The sequence below is a fragment of the Arvicola amphibius genome, chromosome 12, assembly GCF_903992535.2.
Source record: "Arvicola amphibius chromosome 12, mArvAmp1.2, whole genome shotgun sequence".
Taxonomy (NCBI): Eukaryota; Metazoa; Chordata; class Mammalia; order Rodentia; family Cricetidae; genus Arvicola; species Arvicola amphibius.
In genome coordinates this window covers 51,676,368-51,696,646 of record NC_052058.2, presented here as the reverse complement: position 1 = coordinate 51,696,646, position 20,279 = coordinate 51,676,368, and the positions used below count along the sequence as shown (strand labels likewise).

Genomic DNA, 20,279 nt, shown 5'->3' with positions numbered 1-20,279 from the left:
TTCCTTCTGAGACTCACTATATACCCCTGGTTGGCCTGGAACTCAAATAGATTCACCTGCCTCTGTAGTGGTGAGATTAAAGAAATGTACCACCAAACCTGTCAGGCCTCAGCCTGTGCCACTCTATCACTGACATGTATCTCAACCCCATGTATAAACTACTGAGGAGGGAAATTTAAGATATCTTAAAAACAACCGCTTTCAAGCACACACAGTAAAGGTTACAGATGGCTTCAAGGCTAGGCCTTCTAGGAGGTTCTTTGTTCATTGAACTTATTCTTTTATTAACTAAGTCCTGAAATCACCCCTCGGTATCTGTTTGGTAAATGCTCCCAGACTCCAAGGTTGCAGGGCCTACAGTAAGTGGCCTCTGGGGAAGCCAGGGTAGCTCATTTGGGTTCTTTACCTCTCTGGGTCTGTTGTGAGGCCATTGTGGACAGGGGGGTTGGAAAGGTACTAATATTACTGACTTGGTAGGAAGAAAGAAGGCCACAGCAATTTGTCCAGGCCACCAAAAGATGGTGACTTGCCACAGAAGCTGTGGAAACAGTCACCTGAAGTGAATCAGATGCAGTTTTTGAGGCCTGAGTGATGAGGCAGCCGACATCCGGTATAATGAGGCTTCAGCCTGAGCCAGGAATCTTGTCCCAGACTTTGGGGTAAGTTCCAGAAGCTGGATAGAAAATCGTTTTGGACAGGAGTGTGCACCAGTGGCTTCAGAGACCTCCACTAGGAAACTCTAGGGTTTCTTGTCCATTCTTAGAAGCTAAGACATGCTCAGCTTAGTCCAGATCTGTTTCCTACAGAGCCTGGTTGACCGTGCTAGGGGGCTGCCCTTACAGAGGGTGTAATTGGTCCAGAGTCCCGAGGGACACTAGTTCCACCCGTGTCTGCAGGCAGAGGCAGACAGAGGTTCTAGGATTCCGTGCCGCAGGAAGACTTGCTCTGTGTGAGTATAGGGCCGGGTCCTTTACTTAACTCTGTGTGGCTATTGAATGCACAATACATACTTGTTAAAACAATGACTGGGTGTTTTGACTGAAGGTAAGCTTGCAGCACAGTGTAAACCTACAGGGATTTAGGGAGGGCTTCCTGGGATGACATCTTAACTGAGACTTTGGAACAGGAAGAGTAGCCAGGCCACACTGTCCTTTGCTTGGTCTTACGAGGGAAGAAACGACAATATACTTTTCGGAAAGTTTTCTAGATGCTAAACACTAGGGTCTCATCCTTTCATCTCCACCCTATAGTTCAGTAGCCAAGTCTCACTTTGGAATTCCCAAATCTCTAAACTCTCAGGGTCAAGATCCTGCTTGGATCTTTTTTGGTGGGTGAAAGGCTCAGAAAAGCTAGGCACACAGTAGATGCTCAGGAAACCAAACAGTGCCCCATGAACTTTGGCTTCGCCTGGCAACGTGGCAATGTTTGCTCCCTAACGCCCGCCCCTGAGCACTCTTTATGCGAAGAACGATTCAGTTCTTCCTCAGGAAACCCACTAGATGCTCGTGCCTTAGGTTCACGGTTGGTGGAGGCGGGCTTCTGGGGAAGGACTGAACTGCCGGGTTTAATGTATCGAGTTAGGGACACGAATTAGCTCGGGGTAGCGGTCCGGCATACCCCAAACAAAACCCGGCTGCTGAGACACAAAGCGCGGTTCGAGCTGGACGGGTTTTTCTGTCGGAGGACGCGAGCGTGCGCGTTGCGCCTTTAAGGAGACTTGCCAAGCCTATCACTGAGAGCTGGGAGTGCGCAGGTGCGGGGACCTGGGAACGGAGGGCGGTGATCCGGCTGCTGGACCCCGGCCTCTGAGGTCGGTCAGGTGAGCGAGGCGGGAATTTAAGGTGACTGTGGCTGTGCTCTTAGGAGAGGGATGGCAGCCTCCACGACCTGGCCATCTGCCCCCATTTTCCGAGGCCAGCCCTTCCACCCCAGCATCGCAAGGGTGAATGCAGATGGGTCCGAGATACAAACCTCCCTTCCTGTTCCATTTTCCCGCTTTCTCTTAAGGTGCGGGCGCGGGGGAGGGGGAGGCCTGAGATGTTCCCAAGCCGGGTCTCCCCACTGGCTGGCTCGCTGCCAGCTTCCTTAAGCTTAGGAATAGAGTGAGGACAGAGTGGAATGTGCATCCCATTTCTCTTCTTCCTCCGGATCCTCGGTGTTTGCACCAGCCGCGGTGCCTTTCTCCTAGTGCCAAGGTGGATTTGGTCCTCCACCCCACGCACTCCAACCCTGCTACCTTCTCAGCTCTAGAGCAGGACTACAACTAGCTTTTCTGGTACCGGGGAATCGCGGCACCATTTTTGCGGATTCGTAGTCTCATCGATAGAAACATTTTAAAGCTCGGGAACCATGTTGTTAGAGTTTGAGAGAAAACTGGGCAGGCAGGCTGTAAATTTCTGTGGCTGATGGAAGGAGGGAGATGGAGAGGAAAGTCGTGCCCTTTGAGTTAGGGTCAACACAGGCTCAGCAGTGGAAACTCTGCAAGCAACTGTGTGGAGGGGCTTCGAGCATCAGGGAGAGATATGTTCAGAATGTCGGGGACAAGCATGATTAGCTTTTTGAAATAGAGCTCAGAAAAGTGGGCAGACTTAACAGTGAAGATATGCAAGCAGCTGCCTCTAGGGAGGGGCTTCTTGGCTCTTATCTTATCTCGCTAAGTGATAATTATTCCTACTCTTACCTTCTACGTCTTTAGTTAGGTACGTCGTCCTTGCTGAGAGGCAGTCTCCTGGCTAGGTGGTTGACAAACCCAGTTGGCTCAATTTTTAAAGACCACACTTTACCGGGAGGAAATGCTTTCTTTGGGGGGAGAGGGGGGCTAACAAAGACTACCAGCCTCTAGTGTCCTCCTTGCATGTGGTACTTGAAATCTTAAAGGTGGAAAATTATGATGCTTCATGTTCTTTCTTTCTTTCGCTTTTGTTTGTTTTGTTTTGTTTTTTGAGATTGGGTTTCTCCGTGTGCCGCTGACTAGAACTCTCTCCAGGATCAGGATGGCCTTGAACCTGCCCAGCAAACGTGGGCTTCCTTTTTCTTAAAAAAAAAAAAAAAAAAAAAAAAAAAAAAAAAAAAAAAAAAAGCGTTGTCAGGGAGACAAGAGGTGGAGCCCGAAGCTCATGATGGGAGAGGGAGTCCTTTCTTCAAGCCTGTCTGGCTACCTAACACTCCCAAATGACCTAGTTCCCTGTCACCCTCTTACCATGACCAGACTTCCGTACCTACCCTAAGATTTCTCTCCTTCCGCGAACATCAAATCTCCTTTGGGCTTCTGATGCCTTTGCTTGTCCCAGTTCCCTCTCCCTTTGGAGGAGCCTGGAAGCTGGTCTAACAACTTCGACAGCCAGAGAAGGATTTAGCATCCCTGCTTGCAGGGACTGGGGCTTTCTGGTTGCCTTAGAGATGAAGATAATGCTAGCTGCTGGGCTAAGCACACATGCTTTACTCCCACACCCACAGACCTGTGGGGAGACCAAATCAACCTAGTGGGGCTTGGGAGGAGGATCAAATGGCTGTGTGTGCAGGGAATATGTTATTTTGAGCCTTTTTTAAAAAAGGTCCCAGGCTCTAGGTGTTTAAGAAAAGTAAGAGGAGAGCCCTGCTCTAGCTGGGACCTTGATGACAACCTTTGCTTGACTCCATGCTCAGGCGTCCCTCATGGCTGGCTGCCACCAGCTGGTATTAAATACTGAATGTAACTGTAGTAGCTGACAAAGTAAGCAAGTATTAAGTGCCCGATTCTGTCCTAAGCCACTGAGAGAACATTACGCGAGGTACTGTCTTGAATGCCCCACAAGGTGGGTGTCCTGTTGATGTAGTTCTTGGGGGGGGGTGATGTGAGAATTCCAGAAATGGCACCTTCCTGAGACACACCAAGTTTGACCTCAGAGGTTCTTAGAGTCACTGATTTTTTTTAAACCCAGTTATAACAACTTTTTTTAAAAAAATTATATGTATGGGTGTTACATTTGGATGTTTATCTGTGTACTGTGTGCATGCCTGGTACCTGTGGAGGTCAGAAGAGGATATAAAATCCCCTGGGGCTGGGGTTACAGATGTTTGTGAGCTGCCATGTGGGTGCTGAGAATTGAACCGGGTTATCTGCAAGAGCAGCCAGTGCTCTTAACTGCTGAGCCATCTGTCCTGCCTCCATGACTAACTTCTTATGAATGCTTTTCTAATAGAGGGAATAGAAATATGGCACCTGTGTTTTTGGAACCAGTTTCTTTTTCCAAAGTTAGGCTTTATGGGCTGGGGATGAGGGAGATACAGTGTTAGAGCACTTGCCTGGAATGTGATAGGCACTGGGTTTAATCTAAATAAGTAAATTAAGTTACTCTGATCATCAGGGAGTTTTTTATTTTTTATTTTTTTAGATTTATTTATTTATTATTTATTCAGTGTTCTGCCTGCATGTATACCTGCAGGCCAGAAGAGGGCACCAAGTCTCATTACAGATGGTTATGAGCACATGTGGTTGCTGGGAATTGAACTCAGGACTTTGGAAGAGCAGGCAAAACTCTTAACCACTGAGCCATCTCTCCAGCCCCCATCAGGGAGTTTTTAGTGCTCTCCAGGATTGATTCTGTCTCTCTCTCTCTCTGTCTGTCTCCCCCCACTGTGTAAGCCAACAGGTAGATTGGTTTGTAAAGTAATTGTGGGCCCATGTTTTCTGAACCCTGTAACACTGAACTTCCTCACTGTAGCACAACTGGATCGCAGGGAGAAAGGCTCATGTTATATGGCGGCATATTTGCTTTTGCATTGAGCCTACATCTCTGCTCTACTTGCTCTGTGGCCCTGGCCAGTTACCTACTCTGTGAGCTTCAGCTTAGAAACTGTTCCTACATGAGAGGAAAGCAGTGATCCTTTAATAAAGTGATACGCAGAGCCCAGAGTGTGGACCACCAGTATTGGGAAGAGCCATGATCACTGACCACTACCTTGAATTACAGAAGATATATTTAATTACAAATAAGCAACTCACACCCTCTACTTGAAAGTGAGTTTGGGCCAAGCAGAATAAACATTTTTTTTAACTCAGGCCTCTGAAGCTTTTGTCAGCTCTAACCCATCTTCTGCCTTTGCACTGAGAGAGCAGATTAGCCCTCCCTTTCTTGAGCTTTAAGACTGATGGGCTGTGAGCTCTTTATAGGGAGAGTGAATGTGGCCAAACTGCTTGTGCAACTGCAAGTACTTACGCATTTTTTTGCAAGGAGGAAAACCTGTCTTAGAGATGGTCTTGGTTCATAGATTGTTTGGCTGATACAGGCCTGTCCTGAGGGAATATGGATCACCTCTGGGTTTGGGAGGAAAAAATGATGAGTGTTTTATCCTGGGAGACTGATGAGCAGCTGAGAGAATACTCTTTACCAGTTTGTTCCTGGTTATTTTGGTGACCAGATCAGTTATTGTGCTCTGATTTCAAAAAGAAGGGCAGAGACCCCTTTAAAAGTCTTTGCGAGCTGGGTGTGGTAGTGCAGGCCTTTAATCCCAGCACTCAGAAGGCTAGGCAGGCAGATCTCTGAGTTCAAGGCTAGCCTGGGCTACAGAGTGAGTTCTAGGGTACTGGTATGGGTGCTGAACCTAAGGTCTCATACATGTTAGGTAGATTCTCTACCACTGAGCTACATGCCCACCCTTTAAAAAATGTTAAAAAAAATTATTGCATGTTTATTTGTGCATATCTGTACACTCACAGAACAGCACACAAGTGAGGTCAACTTTCAAGAGTTCACCTCGTAGGTCCTAGGAATTGAGCTTAGGTTGTCAAAGTTTGGTGTCAGTTCAGATACTGAACTATCTCTCCAGAACACAGAACACCTCCCTCACCACCACTACCACATGTTACTATTTTAAGAACTGGTTTAAACGTGTTTCAGATATGGCCAACAGCTGTGTGAGGCGGGTCTTCATGGGCAGTTTCAAGGGGCAGCACTGCGTAAACTTGATAAGAACTTGAGAAAGCTGCCTGCTGGTGGCAGTACGTTTTCTTTCTGCTAAACTGTCTGCAGACCAAGAAACGGGGGTGCACAGAGGACGTGTCACAGTAAGGAAGGTGCATCCGAAATTTTCTCACACCTGTTTTGGCTGCACCACTGGCTTTTCCCACTGCCGTGGGGGTGGGGTTGGCAGAAGTAGCATTAGCTGCATTCTGTGTACACTTAGAGCCGCTGGTCGGAAGGGCTCCACTGTAGCTCAGGGGTAAACTTCTTGCCTGGCTTTTGAACTTGCTTAGTATTTAGATTATCTACCCTGGGGGGAAAAAGGCTCTGGGACACTTATATCCATTTTGTGCAGGAAATGTGGTTCCGTTACGTTTGCTTAGCATGCTGGAAGCCCTGGGCTCCATCCCAGCACCACATAAACTAGGCATGGTGGTGCGTGCCTGTAATCCCAGCTCTGGTGAAGCAGTTAAGGCTATCCTTGGCTGCATAGCAAGCTTGAGGCCGGTCTGAATTCTACAGCACAACCAACCAGCCAGCAGCAAGGGTTTTAAAAACAGTGCTGTGCCAACACTCCACTCCTCAGCCAGCTGAATCAGGGAGATTCTGACATGGAGCCAGGCTTTAGGAGTCTGCAAACTGGGTTTGGAACCCTTGACAATGGAAGACATTCTTTCTGGGTAACTTTTGTGCATAATTCCAAGCTCCTCACCGAGTTTCCATGGTGATGGGATGCGGGTAGACGTCTCAGCCAGGGTAACTTTCTCCCCCAGGAGTTGTCAACTTTGTTTTTGTTTTGAGACCTTTCTGCTTATCACAGCTTGTGAAGAGCTTGAGCGGGTGAAGGCCAGGGATGCTGAAGGCAAGACAGCCAACATTGCTCGTCTGGCCCCCATTGCCACTTACTAAGAATCCTGACATGGGCTTGCGTCTCATGACATCAAAGGGCTTGCTGTTGAGTGTAACTGTCTCTTCACAGGAGAGCACGGTGCTGTTGGGAGCCCTGTGCGTCAGGTAGTTGTTGCTGCTATGGCTGCATGGGCTTTATTAGCCGGGTGACCTCTGCGGTACCAAGGCAGAGCGCCCAGTCCTGGAAGGGGTCAACTGAGGTCCCTAGCTGCTGCAGGTTGGGATCCTCCTCTTGTTAAGTAATTGGCTAGAATAGCAGCAGCTTTTGCCTGGGAGTTTCCAGAAGCTTTGGCTGTTGGCCAGGGAGGTTTGCTTTGTCATGTACCCAGGTTGAGTCCAGGGCTGCACACTTGAGGACTGGACACTAAGCTAAACCTGAGTACGTAGAGTACAGCACAGACCCCTTTATATAGCTTAAGCAGTTGGACAGTCTCTGAGTAGGGCAGGACGTGATTGGTAAAGGTGCGGTGTGTGGCAGAGCTGTCTGACTACTAGGCCAGCAGGCTGGTCTTCCCCGCTGTGCAGAGGGACTTCCAGTATGTGCCAGTCACTCCTTTGAACCTTCTCTGACATCATGTCATCGCCACATTAAAGTTCTGAGAGAATCAGTTCAAAGCCCAGTGGCTGGTTAGTAGCAGAGCAGAGATTTGAACCCAGGATACTGAAGCACAAACCTGAACCTTTGAGGAGCACATGCAGAAGACAGGGGGTACAGTGCTGATGGGCATAACCCGTGGGTAAGCCAGGACTTAAAAGACAGAAGACCAAGTGTGCCAAAGCCCTAGAGACGTGAAAGGATCAGGTGTGTCCACGGCTTGTGGAATAGTCTGTGAAAAGAAAAGAAGGCAGTGTGACCCTCTGGCTCTCAGCTGCCTCACTGATCTGCAACCTCTAGCAAAGGTTCTGAATAGTAATGTTCATTGTGTTGGTAGTCATAGGATGGAGTGAGGGTATAGCCTGTGTTGACACTGGTTAGCCCTATAGACCCGTGGCTCCTCCATGAGAGACAGTCTGGTGGCTGCAGGGACTTCATTCTTCTGCGTCTGAGAGTGGGCTGTGTTTTGACTTTGTGGTATACTGTTTGGAATTTACCAGGTGTCCACCAAGGGCACAGCACAGTGGGTCTTAAGTGTTTATGATAAGTCAAAGGCCATGATCTGGTTCATTCAGAAGTTTTGGGGGAGGGAGAATGAGTGAGGTGAACTGGGGACGCAGAGGAAACCCTAGCTGAGGATCTAAGTTCCTTGTTCTACCAGAAAGAGCCACAAAGGAGTTTTAACAGCGTCCTATGGTAGAGAGAGGGGCCAGTGAAGAAGAAGAGAAAGCCAGTGTGGTGCAGTCCTCAGAGGAAGTTGGTCTCATATCTCAGTCAACCAAAGGGTTCAGCCTGGAGATGGGAGGTACAAGTTCTCGTGCCAAGAAAATCCTCACTAATGGATTCATGAACATGCAATACGACGGCCCATTCTGTCACATCCCCTGCTATTTTCCACGCTGGTGGACAAGCAAGCTCCAGGAGCACCTGTGATTTGTTCTGTGTCTTCCCTGCCATAGATTTTTGTAAGTGTTAGGCAGATAGGCGACTGTACAATCACCACTCTTAGCAGAGAGGCAGGATTTCATGAAATCAAAACAAGTGATGCTTGAGAGCCTCCTGGCTGATGTGTTGAGACAGCGGCAGAATCTAATATTTTTAGGTGTGTCAACAGTTAAAGACAAGGGATAAGCACCCCTCAGGGGATAGAGACAGGAAAATTAGAGGATTGAGGGACCATTGAGAAATGAAACTGAGATACTTTTGAAAAAAAAAAAAAGGCCTCTTGGTAACACCATGGTAACCAGACCCTTCATGCTACTAACAGTCTATAGTACTTTATTTTTTGTTCTAGGAATTAACACAGGGTTGTAATTAAAACAATTTGGGGAGTGGTTTCAAGCCAGAGTTTCTCTGTGTAGCCTTGACTATCTTGGCACTCACTCTGTAGACTAGGCTCGAACTCACAGAGATCCGCCTGCCTCTGCCACCCCCAAGTGCTGGGATTAAAGGTATGTGTCACCACCGCCTGGCTCTAAAACACAAATTTTATTTAGTGTTTGTTACTCCTTTTGTGTCTGTGTTTGAGACAGGATCTCAAGTATCCCAGATTGGCCTCAAACTTACTATGTAGCTGAAGATGACCTTGGTCTTCCTACCCTCCAGGCTGTGGTTACAGTGGGTACCATCTTACCGACTTTACACAGTGCCGGGGATGGAACCCAGAGCTTTGTGTGTGCTGAGATACATCCTAGCCCCTTGCTTACCCAAACACTTTAAGTTTACTAGGGAAAAGTATACAAGTTCCCAGCAGCAAACTTGTGTTTTTGTTGCATCTTAGTTTTTTTTTTTTAAATTAGTATACAAAGTAACAGAGTTCTTCAGCATTTTCAAGCATACTTTGTTTTGGTTGTTTTCCCTTTCTCTCTCATATCTCCCTCTCCCTCCTGACTTGTTACATTGCATGAGTTCTGTTACTCTGTTTACTGCCCTTTCCTTATTGCCTCTTTTTCCTCCCTCATGGTCACCTTTGTTATTTCATAACTCATTCCCTAATAGTTGTACATATATAAGAACTAGAGCCTAGGATCTGCAGATGAGAAAGGTATGTGGCCTTTGGTCTTTGTCTTTCTGAACCTAGTTCTTAATGTAGTGTTTTCTAGTGCTGTCTACCAACTACGAAATTTTAAGTGTGGTTCTGTCTTGCGTCTTCTTTCTTCTTCTTCTTGTTCTTCTTCCGTCTTCTTCTTTTCCTGCTCCTTCTCCTCCTCCTTCACCTTCTTCCTCTCCCTACCCCTCTCTTTGACAAGAATCTCTTCTTGTAGCCCAGACTGTCCTTCAACATGATCCTCCTGCCTCAGCCTCTGAATGCTGTAGGGTTCCTGAAAAGCACCACAAGGTCTAGTTTTTATGTTGCTTTTTTTGTGTTTATTACGTTACTGAGACTTCCTCTGGGTAGGAGATTTTTGGCTAGAAAGAGGGTAGGGTCCAGCTAGACTTTGTGTCCTCCAAACCTTGCCATTGTTTCTTTTGACAGGGCTCTTCTCTGTGAAGTCGGCTTTATTCCTACAATCAGAAATACTTTTTTGACTGGTCATACCCCCTTTGCTGAAGACAAATCTCTTTAAACTCCTAGCTCTTTGAGAGCAAGTTTGGGCAATAGGAGAATGTTTTAGGATGCTCAGTTTCCATTCTAGGCCTCTATCATAGCACACATGGGGCTACTTTGATTCCCTTTTAGTCCAGTAGAAAATGCTTGCTGATATGATGCTCTGGCACTCTTCCTTGAGGGAGGAGGAAAGCTTGTAGTATGATCCCCAGACCCTGGAGCTGAGGTACCACATGAGGAGCCGGTCAAGTGGCGGTAGACTTCTGGTTTAGACAGATGGAGAGACTGCCTTGGATCTCAATGGTTTTGTCTTATTTCAGACATGGTTTCTAGGAGGTGGTTATCTTGGATTATCACAGCTCATATCTTGGCTCAAGAGTCTGATGTTTCTCATGAACTGGGCCTTGCCAGGACATGAACTTTGTCTTCTTAGATGGTAAGGGTTTTGAAAACTGTGCCACAGATGCGCAAGCCTCCTTCTAGCTGGGTTCCTGGTTGTTCGGTCTAATCGGTCCTGTCCCTGTTAGTCGGATCTCCAGGATTAGGTGGGAAGACTTTCTGTTCCTCCCTGGTCCTCTGCCCATGGGCACAGCCCAGCAGACTGAGATGTCTTGTCCACGGTGTCACTAGAGTGGCAGAATTGGGGGAGCAGCTGTGTCTCGACCAGTTCTTGAACAAGAACCCCCAGGGAAAACAGTCACTGGCGTTTTATGAACTTTCTCATCAGCCCTTTCTGAACCACAAAGGAGATAGGAAGTCATAGCTTAACCTTGGATGTGTGGTTACAGGTTGGAAAGACCTTATCAGTGTCGATCTTGGAGTACCTCGAGCGTTAAAGACTAAAGTTCCCGCTGGTGTGTACTTAACCTCTGCACTGTTACGTAGGTCAGGAGGTGTGCCCCCCCTGAATATTATCTTAATGTAGGCATTCTGATTATGTGCCTAATGTACGGAGATAGATTCTCATCCTAACAGTACTTGAATTTATATTTCTTCATCTCTACTCCCAGCCTTCCAGTTTCTCTTCCCAGACCCAGCCATTATTTCCAGAACCATGTTATACATATACAAGCATATGATATATGTTTCTCGTTCTCTCTTCAATTTAGAAGTTTTATTTTATCTACTGTCTGTTTTGATTTTGTTTGTTTACTTATTTTTTTTAAGACTGAGTTGCTATACAGCTCATACTAGCCTTGAACTCCCAATCCCCACTTCAGTTTTCTTGCTTTCTTTCTTCCTTCCTTTTTTCCCCCCCAAGACAGGGTTTCTTTATGTAGCCCTGACCATCCTATAACTTGATCTATAGAGCAGACTGGCCTTGAACTTGGAGATCTGCTTGCCTCTGCCTCCCAAGTGCTAGGATTAAAGGTGTGCACCACCACAGGGCCAGAGTCTGCTTCTGTTTTCTAAGTGATGGAATTATCGATGTGTACCACATGCCTGGCTGCTCTACAGTCTTCTGTTTCTTTTTCTTTTCTTTTTTTTTTTTAAATTAGCAATATACCTTATTGTTCATTACCTATTGGGACAAATGGACTGCCTCAGTATTTTAAAATGTATTCATTTGTATGTGTATGAGAGTGTTGCCTGCATGTATACATGTGAACCATGTGTGTGTCTGTTGCCCATGGAAGACAGCAGAGGGTATCTGATCTGGTGGAACTTGGGTTACAGTTGTGAGCCCCCATGTGGCTTCTGGAAACTGAACCCTGGTCCTCTGCAAAGTGGCTACTGCTCTTAAGCACCAAGCTATCTCTCCAGTCCCAAATAAATGTAATTTTTTAAAAGACAAGACCTAAGTACCACTGCTGGCTTGGAAATCACTGTGTAGACCAGACTGGCTTCTTACTTACAGAGATCCACCAACCTCTGCTATCCAAGTGCTGGGATTAAAGACATGCATCACCTTGCGTAGTTGTGTGCCCCACTATTTTAATGTCTGATAATTTTAATTTGTACTTAATGGCTCCATTGAATCTTTTGTTGTTGTTGCTTTGTTTTGTTTTTCAAGACAGGGTTTCTCTGTGTAGCCCTGGCTGTTCTGAAACTCATTCTGTAGACCAGGCTGGCCTCGAACTCAGAGATCCGCTTGCCTCTGCCTCCCAAGTGCTGGGATTAAAGTCATGGACCACCACTGTCCAGCTGTAGTCTTTTAAAAAGCTATGCCAGTGTTTATTCACCAGATCCCATGAAAGGGGGCATATGAGTTGCTTCCAGTCTTTCGTTATAGTATGTTGTAATAAATAACCTTGTATCAAGATTTTATATATATCCAATAGAAAATAAGGGTGAACTCCTAAAAGAAAAGGGGCATTGTTAGGTCAAGGGAAGGGATACCTTACATTGCCACAGGTTTTGACAAGTTGCTATCCATGGAGTTTGTTGATGAGTGTGCAATCTGGTCCAGGATGTGAGAGCACCTGTTTCTACACATCCTCACCACATGGCCCATGGCTTCTTGGGTTTTTACTGTTTTTGCTGGTGATGAGTGAGAACCTTAACCCAAGGACTTAGTCTACTTGTGTCTTATTGTAAATGAGACTGAGCATCTTTTTGTGGGTTTAAGGGGTGTTTCTGTTTTCTTCCTGGGATGTTATCCAGGTCACTTACCACTTACTTGTTGTTCTTGGTCTATGGGGACTTTTTATGCTCTAAGGAAGTTGTCTGTTATGTGATATCTATTGGCAAGTTTTGATTTTGTTTATGAAATCTCTTTCCGAGTGGACTTCAAAAGCAATTTTATGCAGTCAACTTATTATTCTTGTAACACTGATATAATTTATTTTTAGTGAAGTGTTTTGTTATGGCCTCTGTGGTTTATGTGTCTTAGAGTGACCTTCCCCATGGAGACATTTTCAAGTTGTGATTTCTTCTAGACCTTTCTTGATTCTGTTTTTCATGTTTAACGCTAACTTGCCTGGAATACTTTTAGTTCGAGTGGCCTAACTTTCCTGTCCAATCTCCTCACACTTTGCTGTGAACTTTTTGCCAGCCCCCTTCTGTCCTTCTAGCCCAGTTTTTGAGCATTTAGCAACCGTGTTCACTGGCTACTCCTGTAGCAGGATTTCCTTCCTTTACCCACTAGTTATTTTTCTTTTTTTATTTCTTCCCAAATATAGCATTTAGCTAAGCCCTCGTTGAGATGAGGAACAAGAATCTAGATCTTTATCTGAAGGCCTTTGTTAAGCTTTGTACCCCAAGCATGCCTGCTTCTATCTGTTTGACCTCTCCTGCTGGTGACAGTCAGTCCATCTTGACCTATCACCTGCCTTCACCTTAGACCTTTTAGCCCTGCCCTCTGTGCACTTTGGCCTACTAATTGGGGAGGTGGCTTGAGCTAGAGGCAGACAATAAAGCTGCAGGAAATACGCTTTTTCCGTGTGCTGAGAACCCTCTGCTCCACCACAGCCAGATTTGGCCGGCTACCAACACATTCCTTATATGATTTAATGCTTTGTCATTTTATTTCTTGTGATTACAGAATCTCATTTTCAACTCCTGCCAAAGCCAGTAACGTTGGGAAAGAGTCTGCTCCTGGAAGAGTAAGTGTGCATTTTTTAATATATTAGATTATCTAAAACAGGAGCAGGCTTTCCTGAGGCTGGGCCACTCTGAAGTCCTGTCCCAGACCACCCGTGCTGAGTAGTTTCTAGGTCAGTGTGTGGGTGGGAAGGGGTTAGTACTTGGGGCAAGGATTGTTATAGTAAAGGTAAAATGCTGCAGGTTCCCCAAGGGGCACAGCAGCAGAAATGGTGCCGCTCCCCAAGCGGAGGCAGTGGGCAGCAGGCCATGAGATCACGCCGCAGATTTTCATGCCATGGCAGGCGGCAGGCAGTGGGTACCAAGACTATGGCAGGCCATGAAGGCAGCCGGGTCCCAGGCAGGGAGCCCCCAAGTGGCCTGCCTGCGGGCCACAAGGGGCAGCAAGTCTCAAGCAGGGAGCTGCGTGGTGGGTGAGAGACTGAGATGGTCAGACATGCCGCAAGACCATGCTGCAGGTCTCCAAAGGCATCTAGTCCTGGGCAGGGAGCCACATGGCAGGTAAGAAACAGAGACATGGATGGGCAAGCCATGCAGAGTGAAGTTGGATATTTATTTAGTGGGTTATGGTAGGGAAGGGGAGAAGGGGGAAGAGCAAAGAGAGAGAGAGGAGAGAGAAAGAAACAGAGGAGAGAAGTGGGGAGAAGGGAGAGCCAGAGAGGGGAGGCGGGGGAAGGAAGGGAGAGAGAGAAACAGAGGAGAGAAGTGGGGAGAAGGGAGAGACAGAAGCTGCCTCTTTGAGGGGTGCCTAGGGGGTGGAAGGAAGGGACTCAGGCTGGAAGCTGAAGATCAGATCAGCTTGCCTTGGCAGACATGGGAGAGAGTGGGTGTGGCTTGTCTCTTAAAGGGACAGGACAGACCATCACAAGGATCTTCATAACTCCAGAATACAGTCCAAAAGTCTGTACCATTTTCAAAGACCATCAGGAGCAGGGCTCTGATATAAAGGATATCTAGAAGGCAAGGCCACAGAAAAATGACAGTATTCTGCTGGGAAATGCATCACTGCAACCAGCCCTAGAGGCAGGGAAGAGTGAGTTTATCAGTTAGCTATAGGGTAGCAGGACCTGAAGGGGACACAGTAGGAGGTAATATGGCCAGGAGTGGGGCAGGAAGTTAGTTGGTTGGGGTGTAAGAAGACGTGGGGTGAGTCAGCACTGGGAAATTGAACTGGGACCGTATGGGTGGTTTTTATTTCATCTGGTGGGTGTTTGATCAACTTAGCCCAATTCTTACCTTGAACTGAGATGAGTCCTCCAGGAGCTGGTATTGGAAGGATGGTTGATGTGTTGGAACAGCATTTACAGAAAGGGAACCAGGAGAAACAAGGGCCTGGTTCCAAGGAAGCACATCTGACTGATTGACAGTTCTACAGTCTGATGTGGATTGCTCTTTGACTAAATACTAAACCAAACTTACCTAATTGATTGCTTGCAAGGGGCCATCTCAGTGTGACTCCCAGTGCCCTGTCGTCCTGCGTGGGTGTGACTCCCAGTGCTGTGTGGTCCTGTACATGTGGCTATTGAGTGCTTGAAAGGCAGCTGTTGTAATTAAGAAGTGAACTTTGGATTTTACTGAATTAGCCAATTATTTAAATTTATGGTACTGAACATTGAACTTAGGGATTCATATGTGCTAGGCAAGCACTCTGTCGCAGAACTGTATCTCAGAAGTTGTTAGGTTTAAACATCAGTATTTAGACTTAGACAGTTGACCCGAGTGCTGGTATCTTTCACCAGTATGCACCTGGTGTATTGAACAACTGAGAAGAGTAGAAGTTATGTAGAATTGAGGAGGCTTCGTGGATGGAGGAACTGTCCGTAAAAGTCAGTGACTCAGAAGAAACAGGAAGAAATATGTTTGAGGCATCGTGGGACCTTAGTGTCATAGGTGGTCAGGCAGGCAGTAGAAAAATCTAGAAGGAAATCCCGTCATGTACCTTGGTATTTATAATTCCCACAGGAGAGAGTGGTCGAGAGTGGAGGTGAGGGAAGAGTCAGGCGAGCATTATGAAAACAACAGAGGAGTGGGTCACGTAAAATGCCTCTACAGTTACTTAGGGAACAGTTGAGGAGAGCACACTGGGGTACTCCAGCCAGGCATGCTCAGCCATGGCTCGCTTCAACAGCAAGGCTGTTGAAGCCTCAAGTTACAGAGCAGGAATGAGCTGAACCACAGTTGAGGAGATAAGATGACCACAAAGAAAGTGGAGGAGAACAGCCAGGCCTGTTGTAGCTGTTGATCTTCAGTGATAGTTTTGAAGAATCAGATTCTTTTCAGGAACTAGTTCAGAAGTCTGTGGAGATGCAGCACTGTTGGCCAGTGGAAACATTGCACTCAAATGTTTCAAGAACGTGGCACTTTTCTTTCTCTATATTTCTTTCTTTATAGTATTTTAGTCACCGCACCACCATTACCACCTCCCAGCCTTCTGAATTCGACCTACTCTACCACTGACCCATGTTCCCATGTCCAGCAAAACAAAACCCACCAAATTTATTTTGAGAAAAGATCTTGCTAAGCTGCCCAGACTGGCCTGGAATTTGTTACTTCAACTAGTGATCCGCCTGCCTTGCCTCCCAAGGAGCTGAAATTATAGGCCTGTGCCATGAGGCGTAGCTAAAATTAGTAATTTTCAGGGCTAGAGAGATGGCTCAGTGCTTAAGAGTACTTATTGCTCTTGCAGAAGACCCAGGTTCAGTTCCCTGCACCCACATGATGACTCAAAGCCATCTGTAGCTCAAATTCCAGGGAATCTAATCCCCCTTTTCTGGCCTCAGTAAGCACTGCATCCATGTGGTACACAAGCGTGCATGCAGGCAAAATACCCCATACACACAAAATAAAAATAACAATCTTTTTCTAGTGGTAAGCTTTATGGGGATAATTTTTATGTTGTATAACTAAAGAAACATAAACAGCATGTTGGAGAAGGGAGCCCCTTGTTCGTCCTGGCCACCTGTTGACTGATGTTTTCTGTCCTGCCTGTTTCCCACAATCGTTAAGTCCCAAAGAAATCACACAGAGGTCTACATTAGTTATAAACTGATTGGCACATTAGCTCAGGCTTCTTCTTAACACTTATAACTTATATAGCCCATTACTCTAATATATGTTAGCCATATGGCTCAGTACCTTTTTTAGTGAGGCATTCACATCTTGCTTCTTCTGTGGATGGATCAGGACTGCAAGGAATGGGCTTCCTTCTTCTCAGAATTCTCCTGTTCTTATTGACCCGCCTCTACTTCCTGTCTGGTTGTCCTGCCTATACTTCCTGCCTGGCTACTGGACAATAAGCATTTATTTAAAATAAACCCAGAATCAAAATAACCACACAGAAACTATATTAATTAAAACACTGCTTGGCCCATTAGCTCTAGCTTCTTTTTTATATATACTTTTTTATTGATATTTACTGAGCTCTACATTTTTCTCTGCTCCCCTCCCTGCCTCTCATCTCCCTGCTTCAATCCTTCCCAAGGTCCCCATGCTCTCAATTTACTCAGGAGATCTTGTCTTTTTCTACTTTCTACTTCCCATGTAGATTAGATCTATGTAAGCCTCTCTTAGTGTCCTCATTGTTGTCTAAGTTCTCTGGGATTGTGGTTTGTAGGCTGGCTTTCTTTGCTGTATGTTTTAAAACCACCTATGAGTGAGTACATGTGATAATTGTCTTTCTGTGTCTGACTTACCTCACTCAAAATAATGTTTTCTAGCTCCATCCATTTTCCTGCAAAATTCAAGCCATCGTTATTTTTTTCTGCTGTATAGTACTCCATTGTGTAAATGTACCACATTTTACGTATCCATTCTTTGATTGAGGGGCATTTAGGTTGTTTCCAGGTTCTGGCTATGACAAACAAAGCTGCTATGAACATAGTTGAGCACATGTCCTTGTGGCGTGATTGAGCATCCTATGGATATATACCCCAAAGTAGTATTATTGGGTCTTGAGGAAGGTTGTTTCCTAATTTTCTGAGAAATCACCACACTGACATCCAAAGGGGTTGTACCAATTTGCATTCCCACCAGCAATGCAGAAGTGTTCCCTTTTCATAAGTTGTCATCAGTGTTTTTGATTTTGGCCATTCTTACAGGTATAAGATGGAATCTCAGAGTTTTGATTTGCATTTCTCTGATGACAAAGATGTTGAACATTTCCTTACGTGTCTTTCAGCCATTTTATATTCCTCTGTTGAGAGTTCTCTGTTTAGGTCTGTACTCCATGTTTTTATTGGATTATGTGTTCTTTTGGTGTCCAATTTCTTGAGTTCTTTGTATATTTTGGAGATCAGGCCTCTCTGATGTGGGGTTAGTGAAGATCTTTTCCATTCTGTAGGCTGTCGTTTTTTCTTGTTGACTGTGTCCTTTGCTTTACAGAAGCTTTTCAGTTTTAGGAGGTCCCATTTATTAATTGTTTCTCTCAGTGTCTGTGCTGCTGGGGTTATATTTAGGAAGTGGTTCCCTGTGCCAGTGTGTTCAAGTGTACTTCCTGCTTTCTCTTCTATAAGGTTCATTGTGGCTGGCTTTATGTTGAAGTCTTTGATCCATTTGGACTTGAGTTTTGTGCATGGTGATAAATATGGGTCTATTTTCATTCTTCTACATGTTGATATCCAGTTATGCCAGCACGACTTGTTAAATATGCTTTCTTTTTTCCATTTGATATTTTTTGCTTCTTTATCAAAGATCAGGTGTTCGAAGATGTGTGGATTGACATCTGGGTCTTCTATTCGGTTCCATTGGTCCTCCTGTCTGTTCTTATGCCAATACCAGGCTGTTTTCAGTACTGTAGCTCTGTAGTAGAGTTTGAAGTCAGGGGTTGTGATGCCTCCAGAAGTTCTTTTATTGTTCAGGATTGTTTTGGCTAGCCTGGGTTTTTTGCTTTTCCATATGAAGTTGAGTTCTGTTCTTTAAAGGTCTTTGAAGAATTTTGCTGGGATTTTGATGGGCATTGTGTTGAATCTGTAGCTCTAGCTTCTTATTGGCTAACTCTTATTTTAATTTAACCCATTTCTATTAATCTGTATATCGCCACGTGGCAGTGGCTTACCGACAAAGATTTGGTATGTCTGACTCTGGTGGTTCCATGGTGTCTCCCCCTGACTCTGCCTTTTTCCTCCCAGCATTCAGTTCCATCTTCTCTGCCTACCTAAGTTCTGCCCTATAAACATGCCAAGGCAGTTCCTTTATTCATTAACCAAGAAAAGCAACACACAGACAGAAGGACCTCCCACACCAGCAGCACTGAATAGTATTAGAAACATACCAGCAGGAATAAGGAATGAACAAGATTGGTAACTTGTCAAAGTTGTTATTGTATTAGCATGTGTTGATGTAGTTCTATAGAAACATAGTGGGTATCTATGGAGTCACTGAACTGGGAGTCTCATGCATAACTGATGCCCAGTGCATGCATACCTGGAAAGCACTGCATGAGAGAGACAGAGATATGCAGTAGGGAGACTTACAGGGTTGAGTGAGGGCTCAGGTCGTGCTACTTACCGACCAGGTGACCTTGGGATGTGTTCTCGTTGAACTCGTTAAGTTTCGGCGAGAGGCGTGTTTCTCATCTCTTGTTATGAAAGAGAAAATGGGAAAATGGATGTTAATCACTGCACAAGGCTGGCACAAGGGGGTTACTGGTGCATGAATACTGTTCTTACATCTGACTGCGATGGTGGTGGCCACAGTTGTTTTTGTTGTAAAAGGCATTATTGTTTTGTACAGACCAAGACGTTAGTTGGGAAATTTGATGAATGTCAGCATGTCCAACCATGTGACGTGGTGGTACTGTTACGACAAATGTGTGGACCGTAGCAGCAAATATCCTGGGTTTCACCGGGCAGGTTGGACATGCCTAGAAGGCAGGAGTCGGTGAAAGCGTTTGTGTATTCTCTTTGCTCTTGTATTTTGCCCTATACCCTGAAGAGTAACGTATCATCGGGATTCTCAGCATTCAAGATCGGGGCTTTCAAGAGCTCTGAAATGCCATGCCTGATCTCTAACCCCAGACCACACTTGATTTCCCTCATGCAAGGTTCATCTGGATCTACTGAAATACCCTGCCTAGTTCCTCTCCATTCTTGTTTATAATAATAAAGACCCTGGACATGTAGCTACAGTGTTAACATGTGGCGGCGGATGCTGAGTCGGGGGCTCTGTGTGACTCGGAGTTACTCCCCTTGCTGGCAGAATGGCCAACTCTTCCTCCTTCTCTTCCTTTTTTTGTTGTTTTTTTTTGTTTGTTTTATATAGAGAATAAATTTCTTATTAGCTGATTACTTTGAAAGTCAAAGAAAAAGACATATATTGAGGGAGAGCCACACGAGCTCCTGTCCTGATGTTACCTCCCTTCACTTTGTGTTGCAGGGCTCCTGGGGCCTCTACTTTATAGCCTAGATTAGTGAAAAGAGTAAATCAAACAACAAGCATTACCGAGAATCAAGAGCTTATTGAGGTGCTGTTTTAGCTTCTGGGGAGCTGTAAATAGGATGTGAGGCTTACGGAAGGGCTAGCTAGAGCCTTTGCCTTGATTGCCTGTCATAATTTTAGAAATGTTAAGTCACCAGATTAGGAAAGGGCAGAAGAGATGACGAGAGTCTCACAGCAAAACGTGTAGAGGAGCCGGTGGCTGGACCGTCCCTGAGTCCAGTGCCCCTCCGTCTGTGACTGTGTCCCTCCATGCAGCAGCTCACACATCACAGCTTCAGAACCACAGCCATCCGCTCAGCATTTCCCT

At 45.7% G+C, this 20,279-nt stretch overlaps 1 protein-coding gene across 3 annotated transcripts in view; it reads left to right on the top strand.

The window, feature by feature from the left end:
- The first annotated feature begins 1,450 nt into the window (after window positions 1-1,450).
- Window positions 1,451-20,279, top strand: part of Abhd6 (abhydrolase domain containing 6, acylglycerol lipase) — a 50,394-nt gene continuing 31,565 nt past the window's right edge. The window contains exons 1-2 of one of the 3 annotated variants that reach the window (XM_038348980.2): window positions 1,451-1,810; window positions 13,479-13,539. The gene's annotated coding sequence lies outside the window, so the exon portion shown is untranslated. Of the gene's footprint in view, window positions 1,820-13,478; window positions 13,540-20,279 lie in introns of all 3 variants that reach the window. The other 2 variants (XM_038348979.2, XM_038348981.2) reach the window with 2 other exon arrangements.